Genomic DNA, 8,790 nt, shown 5'->3' with positions numbered 1-8,790 from the left:
TTTCACTTCTAACTAACACATTTTTTATCCTTCCTTTTCTTGTTTTTCACCAATTCCTCTACAAGCCTGCCAATTCTACTGATGATTTTTCAGGTCGTGCTGCTTTTGGAGACAAGGATACCTCTAGCCTTTCTTTGCTTTAACAGGAGGAATTTCTGCACTTTGCTGTTGGAATCATACTACAAATCAGACCCAGAGTAGAGCAACTCGTTCTGCTGACCCTAGCTATGATGTTGCTTTTCCTCCCACGTCAGCTTGTGTATTTCCTCCCTTTTATGTTTCTACCAACTAACATTTCTAATGACACCTCTTGGCTGTTCACTAACCGTGTGCTATCTTTCACAGTACTGGAATGGTTCTTTTGCCACCCGTGCAATTTGCACATTTCTATCTTCCTACCAGTCCTAGTTTCTGTTACAGATATAGAATTGCCAGTGCTATTATCAAGAAACAGAAGATGCTTTGACATTGCAACAGCCGTGATCACTGCCATCACAGTCCTTGCAGTAGCAGCATTGACACAACCATAACAACGATCACTTGGTTGAAGATACAGCTGCAGCCTTACAGACCATAGAGACTCTATCAGAGAATGGACTCATTATAAGAACAAGTGGATACCTTGCAAGAACTTTTAGGATTGGGATGCGTTTATTCCCTGAGAGCTGTTTTGTGTTGCCCATATTGTAACTCCATTGGGATGTATATTGTTTCTGTATTTAATATGGCTATATGGTTTTTCTTCTGTTTATAGATTTGTCAAACAGCGGGCAAGCTTAGGAGCTATGGTGGTATTCCTCTGCCTTGGCCTCCTTCTCTTCATTCATTTTGGCATGCATCTACAAGCTAGCCAATAGAGAGATCAAATTATCTTTCATCAGGCCATGACCGCCCTAAAGGCCGACAGCCCCCCATTAGTATGGCTCTTGATGCTGGATCGGTAGTCAAAGACGGGTAATGAAGGAGGTGGCTGTGTACCAACCGAAGACAGGAGCTGCAGCATGCTCTGCAGGCTCTGATGACGGGTAAGGACATATGCTGACCACTCAGCCTAAGACAGACACGGTCCCGAGCCTTAGTTTAATAGTAAAGAAGGGGGATATGTCGGGGTTTCTGAGACCCCCAGCCTTAGGCATGGTCAAGATGGCGCCTGACGCTGAGCCAAAAGCGGCCAGCTATACAGTAAACAACCAGTGAATTCCAATGATTGGCTAGTTAACGATGTGACTAGAGCATGCCCCCCTCGTGTACCCATCCTATGCTTGCAGCTGTCCGCGTTTACCTCGTGTACTCTCCCCTGATTGGTTGAAGTGTATATAAGCCTAGTGGGTGGGAGAGTAAGGGGTCTGAAGCGGCGGAAGCGGCAGAAGCGGCAGGGGCTGAAGAAGAGGAAGAAGCGGAAGAAGCGGCTAAGGCGGAGGTTGAAGCCAAGCTGGAAGCTGGGAGTACACGGAAGCTGGAAGAAGCTGGGAGAAGGGAAGCTGGGAGTGCGCGAAAGCTAGGAGTAAGAGAAGCGTAGGAGAGGAACTGTGCACAATAAACTTCCAAAGCTTGAGACATTTGTCGTGTCTCTCTCTGCGGCCAGAGGGGGCGCGATAGAGCTGCATTCTAAGAGACTTTACTGAGAATATTTCATGAATATATTTCAATGAAACTTTGGTGTTTTCTCATTTCATCATTCCCACTCTGCCCCCATCATCTGAGTATTCTACCTCCATATTTTCTAGGCAAGCACATTATGTTTTCCTGTTACAAAACTGTAATGTGCATGTTGAATATAGGTGAAATGGAACTTTCCGAGAAAGTTTCACGAAGGGATTTCAATGAGAACTTTGGGTGTTTTCTCTCCTCCTTATACCTACATTTTTCCTAAGATTTGGTGATTCCAACACACACTGTGCTTTTGCTACAACGATAATGCTGGCGGAGAATAGCTGCATTCTAAGAGACCTTAATGAGAAAATTTCTCAAATGGATTTTGGTGAAACTTTGGATATTCTTTTCTCATTTTTCCCACTTTGCTCCCAAAGTTTGTCATCCTATTTTCCATGTTGATCTTGCTAGCAAACTGACTTTACCACTTCTTCTACAGCACTTTCAGTATGCAGTTGGAGGATAGCTGCAGTGTCAGTGCCTTTTGTGAAAAGAATTCCCAAATGGATTTCAATTGGGCTCAGTGTAATTACTCTTCTCATCACTCCCAATACACTTCCAATGTTTGGTGATGCCATCTTTCGGGCTGCTCTTGCTATCACACCATAGTTATCATGGCAGAACTATAATATGCTTGCTGAGAATATCTGCATTTTAAGTGTTTTTTCTGAAAATGTTTCACTCACAGATATCAATGAAACTTTCCTCTTCTCTCCTCTTATCATTCCAACTTTTTGTTCCCAGTGTTCAGTGATCCTACCTTACAGGGTGCTCTTGCTAGCACGCTCAGCTTACCAACACTTGAACTGTTCTTTCAACATGAAAGCTGGGAATAAATGCTGTGTCAGGGACTTTTCTGAAAATTTTCATCAATGGATTTCAATGAGGCTTTGGGAATTTACTCTTCTGTTCATTCTTACTTTCCTGAAACCTTTCTTTACTTGCTCATAAGTACTTATTTTGTGATAATTCCTGAAAATACAAACTATCATATACTCAAGTAGAACACAGTGAGAATGTGCACAGTGAAGCTCCTTGCTGGAACTGCTTCTCAGCACTTCTAAACTATTTTGAGCCAGGACATTCAATCCACTGTTGTATGCAAATATACAAACTGGGTTTACATGAAATCTCCCATAGATAGGAGCCACATCCTCTTTGAACAAAGTGGGACTATAAAGATGATCAAATCCTCAAGATCTCCTTGAAATCTATTTGTGAAACATTTTTAGGAAACACTTTAACAGCAATTGTCTGCTGGGAATGAACTCCCTGTTTAAAATGATCCCATTTCTAAACTTGCTGGTAAGCAATTAAGCTTTGGGCTAATTGCAAATGCAAAACACAATGTACTCATTGAGAACAGAGTGAGTTCATCTATGTTGAAGCTACTCACTGGATCTGCTCCTCCTCTGCACTTGTAAGCTGTTATCAGTCAGCACATCCACACAGCAGTTCAGTCCATTTACACTAACTAGTCTATCAAGAGAACTCTTGTAGATAGGAGCAGTAAAGTCTGGGAGTCAAGTGGGATTGTAAGGATAATCAAATTCACAAAGTCTATTGAACCCCCTTTGTGAAACATTTTCAGAAAGCCCTTCAACTGTAGTTGTCTCCTGGGAAAGTGCTTCTGGTTTTGAAAGATACGCTTTGAATTGAAACTGTTTCTTCTGTTGCTGGAAAGTGTTTACACCTGGTGCTTATTCATCCAAATGGAAACTAACATATTCTCATTGAGAATAGAGTGAGTGCCTCCAAGTTGAAGCTGATTGCTGTCACTGCTCTTTTGCACGCCCTTCTAAGCTCTTTTTAAACTGCTCATGACCAGTACGCAAACTGTAGGACAAGTAAGCTCTTGAAACAACAAGCACCAGCCACTGGGGTCAATGTGGGGCCACACAGATATACTGCTTTCCCAAAGAATCATTGAAATGCATTTGTGAAATTTTTTCAGCCATCACTATTCGACTGCAATTGCCATTTGGAATATACTGCCAGTTGACACTTTGAATGAAAACATTTTCTTTACTTGCTGGTAAGCAATTAAGCTTTAAGCTAATAGATACAAATGCAAAACAAAATGTAGTCATTGAGAACAGAATGCCTCTACATTAAAACTACTTGCTGGATCTGCTCCTTCTCAGCACTTGTATGCTACTTTCAGCCAGCATATTTGAACATCAGTTCAGTCCTGTTACACAACCTAGACTAATAAGAGAGGTCTCAAAGAAGGGGCACTGACATATGGGAGCCCAATGGAACTGTCGGAATTATCAAATTTACAAAGTCTCATTAAAATTCATTTGTGAAACATTTTAAGAAAACTCTTCCACTGCAGTTGTCTGCTGGGACTGTGCTCCGATTTCAATGACAGTTTGAATGGAAACTGTTTCTTTTGTTGCTGGAAAGCAATGACCTTTTGTACTTACTTATCCAAACGCAAACCCACATAAGCTCATTGAAAACAGTGAGTACCTGCAAGTTGAAGCTGTTGGCTGACCCTGCTCTTCTGCAGACCTTCTAAGCTCTTTTTAGCATACACATTAACCACCGTTTATTAACAATACACAAACTTGTAGAACAAGAGAACTCTTGAAGCCACAACCATCAACACCTGGAATCAAAGTGGGAACATGCAGAGTATCTGTTCCCCAAGTAGTCATTGGAATCCATTAGTGAAACATTTTCAGCAATCACTCTTCAACTGATGTTGACATTTTGGAATGTACTGCCAGTACCACCATACAAAGCAGTGATTGGAAACCTCCTTATTTGCCAGTAAGCTCTTAAGCTTTGTGATAATTCATTCAAATACAAAATATCATATACTCATAGAAAACACAGTAAGTGTGTGTACATTGAAGTTACTTGCTGGAACAACGAACTCTTCAGCACTTCTAAGCTGTTTTGAGTCAGCATATTCAAAGCAGATTTCAGGCCCATGATACATTGAGTAACCAAAAATGCCTTGTACCTAGGATCACAAACAGTGGGTTGGAAAGAGATTGGTTACTGGATGAGATCCATGTGGTCTCACTGAGAATCATGTGTGTTGCTACAAGTTCAAACTGCTAGGTGAAAGTGCCTCCGTTCTTCACATCCAAGAGCTTCTTAGTCAGCACGTTCAAAGTGGAGTTCAGGCAAAAGATACAAGGTTGACTACACAACAAGTCCTTGTCTCTGGAATCACTAAGGGGTGACAGGAAAGAGAAAGTGTTTACCAAATCAATTCCAGATGATCTCACTTGAAATCAGGAGTGTTGATACAATTTCAAACTGCTAACTCAGACCAAAGCAGTTCTGCACTTCCAAGCCCTTCTCAGTGAGCACATTCAAACTGAGTTCAGGCCAAAGATACAATGTGGACTGGACAAAAATGTCTTGTATCTAGAATTGACAAGGTTGGATAGGTAGGCCATAGTGGTTGCAGGATCAATTCCAGATGATCTTCCTAAAATTTGTGTGTATTGCTACAATTTCAAGTTTCTAACTGAAAGCACTTCAGTACTTTGTTACCAAGAGTTTCGCAGTCAGCACATTCAAAGCAGAGATTAGGCAAAAGACACAAGGTTGACTAACCAAAACTGCCTTTTCTCTAGAATCACTAAGGTGGGACAGGAAGGAGACAGTGGATGCTGGATTAATTCAATATGATCTTCCTGAAATTCAGATGTGTTGCTAAACTTTCAAGATGTTATCATGAACCAATTCATTTCTGCACTTCTGAGCTCTTTTCAGCCAGCACATTCAATGCAGAGTTCAGGTCAAAGACACAATTTGAATTAGCTAAAAATGTCTTGCAACTAAGGGCACCAAGGTTAGACAGGAAAGAGATAGCTGTTACTGAATCAGGTTCAGGTGGTTTCCTGGAGAATCAGGAGTCTTGCTGCAATTTCAAGCTGCTAGCTCAAGCAGCTTCTTTGAGGCACTACCAAGAACTTCTCAGTCAGCACATTCAAAGGAGAGTTCAGGCCCAAGATGCAAAGAGCACTTGTATTTGCAACAAAAAAAAAATTCCCTTGAAAGGGAACACTTATACCTAGGATAACCAATTTGGGCTGAGTAGTTGAAATGGTGAGGGGTAACTTTCCTCAAGATTTCTTTGAAATCCATTCATCAAAAGTTTCCAGGGAATGTCTTCTATTTGCATTTTTCCCCACTGGGCAATCAACTGCAGATTCCTAAAAGAATAAATGCTGTAAGGTGACACCATTATCATCAGTGCTGGGAAGGACTTTTGCTTCACAGTAGTTCAACCAGAGACAGAAGTAAATTGTCTCATTGAAAAAAATGTGTTTTGCTATAAAAAGAAGGTGCCAACAAAAATCACTTTTCTTCACCCTTCCAAGCTGTTCTCTGCCAACACATTCAAAGCAGAGTTCAGGTCCATGATACAACATTGACTATCCAAGAGTGCCTTGTATCTAGAATCACCAAGGAGTGACAAGAAAGAGACACTTATGGGATTAGTTCCAGATGATGTCACTGAAAATCAGGAGTGTTGATACAATTTCAAGCTGCTAACTCAAACCAATTCAGTTCTGCACTCCCAAGCTACTCCCAGCCTGCACATTCAAACCCAAGTTCAGGCCAAAGATATAGTGTGGTCTAGCCAAAAATACCTTGTACCTAGAATCACTGAGGTTGGACAGGAAAGAAACAGTGGTTACTGCATCAGTTTCATGTGGTTTCACAGAGAATCAGGTTTCTTGCAAAAATTTCAAGCTGTTTTTTCAACCTGCCTCTATGAGGCAATTCCAAGACCACCTCAGTCAGCACATTCAGAGGAGAGTTCAGGATCCAGATACAAAGAACACTCCTATTTACAACACAAATAATTCCTTGAAAGGGGACCTCTGTACTTATAAGTTTGGAGTAAAGAGTTGAAATAGTGATGGGACCAATTCCTCAAAGTTTCATTGAAATCCATTGATCAATACTTATCAGAGAACATGCTTCCTTTGTATTTTTCATGGTTGGGTAATCAACTGAAGCTACCAAAAAGCACAAAGGCTGTAAGGTGACAACATTCTAATTAGTGCTGAGTAGCACTTTTGCTTCTCAGTAATTCAAACAGAGACAAAAGTCAATTGTCACATTGTGAACAATGTGTTTTGCTAGAAGAAGGTACTAGCAGAAACAGCTATTGTTCTACACTTTCAAACTTTTTTCTGCCAGCACATCCAAAGCAGAATTCAGGCCCATGGAACAACTAGCCAAAAATGTCTTGTTCCTAGAATCACCAAGGTTAAACAGGAAAGAGACAGTGGTTACTCGATCAGATTCAGATGGTTTCACAGAGAATCAGGTGTCTACCTAAAATTTCAAACTGCTAGTACAAGTCATTTCTGTGAGGCATCTCCAAGATCTTCTCAGCCAGCACATTCAAAGGAGAGTTCAGGCCTCAGATGCAAAGAACACTGAACTTACAACACAAAAAATGCTGTTGAAATGGAACCCTTGTACCTAGGATCACCAAGTTTGTGGTGAAGAGTTGCAATGGTGATGTGATCCATTCCTCAAGACTACATTGAAATCCATTAATCAAATCTATACAGGGAATGTCCTTTGTTTGCATATTTCCCTCCTGGGCAATCAACTGCAGCTACCAAAGGGCACAAAGGCTGTAAGGTAAAAAATTCTAATCAGTCGTGGAAGCACTTTGTTTCACAGCCCGAAGTCAATTATCCCATGGTCAACAAGGTATTTTGCAAGAAGAATGTGTTAGAAAGAAACCACTCTCTTTCTGCACTTTCAAGCAGGTTTCCACCTGCATATCCAAAGCAGAGTTCAGGACCAAGTTACAATCTTGACAGGTGAAGATTGCCTTGTATCTGGAATCACCAAGGTGAGACAGGAAAGAGACTGTGGTTACTGGATCGATTCCAGGTGATCTCACTGAAAATCAGGAGGGTTGATACAATTTCAAGCTGCTAACTCAAATCAATTCAGTTCTACACTCCCTACCTCTTCTCAGTCAGCATATTCAAAGCAGAGTTCAGGCCCAAAATGCAAAATTGACTAGCCAAAAGGGCTTTGTATCTAGAATTGCCAAGTGGTGAGAGGAAAGAGACAGTGGTTAGTACATCAATCCCAGATGATCTTACTGAAAATCAGGTGTGTTGATACACTTTCAAGCTCCCAAATCAAACCAATTAATTTCTGCACTTTGAAGAACTTCTCAGCCAGCACGTTCAAAGCAGAGTTCAGGCCCAAAATACAACATTGACTAGGCAAAGTGCCTTGTATCTAGAAACACCAAGGGGTGTCAGAAAATAGACAGTAAATACTGGATCAGTTTCAGATGGTTTCCAAGAATATCAGTTGTCTTGCTACAATTTCAAGTTGGTAGCTCAAGCCTCTTCTGTGAGGCACTTTCAAACTCTTCACAGTCAGCACATTCAAAGGAGAGTTCAGGCCCCATATACAGAGAGCACTGGTACTTGCAAAAGAAAAAAATTCCCTTGAAAAATCACCCATGTATGTAGGATTACCAACATTGGGGTGAAGAAATAAAATGGTGAGGGGTTTCATCCCTGAATATGTCAATGAAAGTACATGCTAAATGCTCAAAATTTTCCAGGGAACATTCTTCATTTGCATTTTCCCAGAGGGGTACTCAACTGCAGCTATCAGAGGAAAGAGAGAGTGGTACTGGATCAGTCTAGATGGTCTCAGAAACTCAGGAGTCTAGGTACAATTACAATAGGTTAGCTCAAACTGCTTCTGTTCTGTACTTGAAGCTCTTGTCAGTCAGCACTTTCTAAGGGAAGTTCAGGCCCAAGACACAATATTGAATACCAAAATGTATTTAGAATCACCAAGGTGGGACAGGAAAGTGGCAGTGGTTACTGGATCAGTTCCAGATGATCTCACTGAAAATCTGCTGTTTTGCTACAATTTCAAGCTGCTAGCTCAAGCTGCTTCTGTTCTGTTCATCCAAGCTCTTCTCAGCCAGCACATGCAAAGAAGACTTCAGGCCCTAGATACAAAGAACTGTAGTACTTAATACTAACAAAATGCCATTGAAAGGATGCCTTGTGCCTTGGATTACCAAGGTTGGGGCAAAGAGTGGAAATGATGAGATCCATTCACCCAAATTTTCCATTACTCAAAACTTTCCAGGAAATGCATTTC

This window comes from Sciurus carolinensis, chromosome 7, assembly GCF_902686445.1.
Source record: "Sciurus carolinensis chromosome 7, mSciCar1.2, whole genome shotgun sequence".
Taxonomy (NCBI): domain Eukaryota; kingdom Metazoa; phylum Chordata; class Mammalia; order Rodentia; family Sciuridae; genus Sciurus; species Sciurus carolinensis.
The sequence above is the reverse complement of the archived record's forward strand: the minus strand, read 5'-3'. Positions refer to the sequence as shown.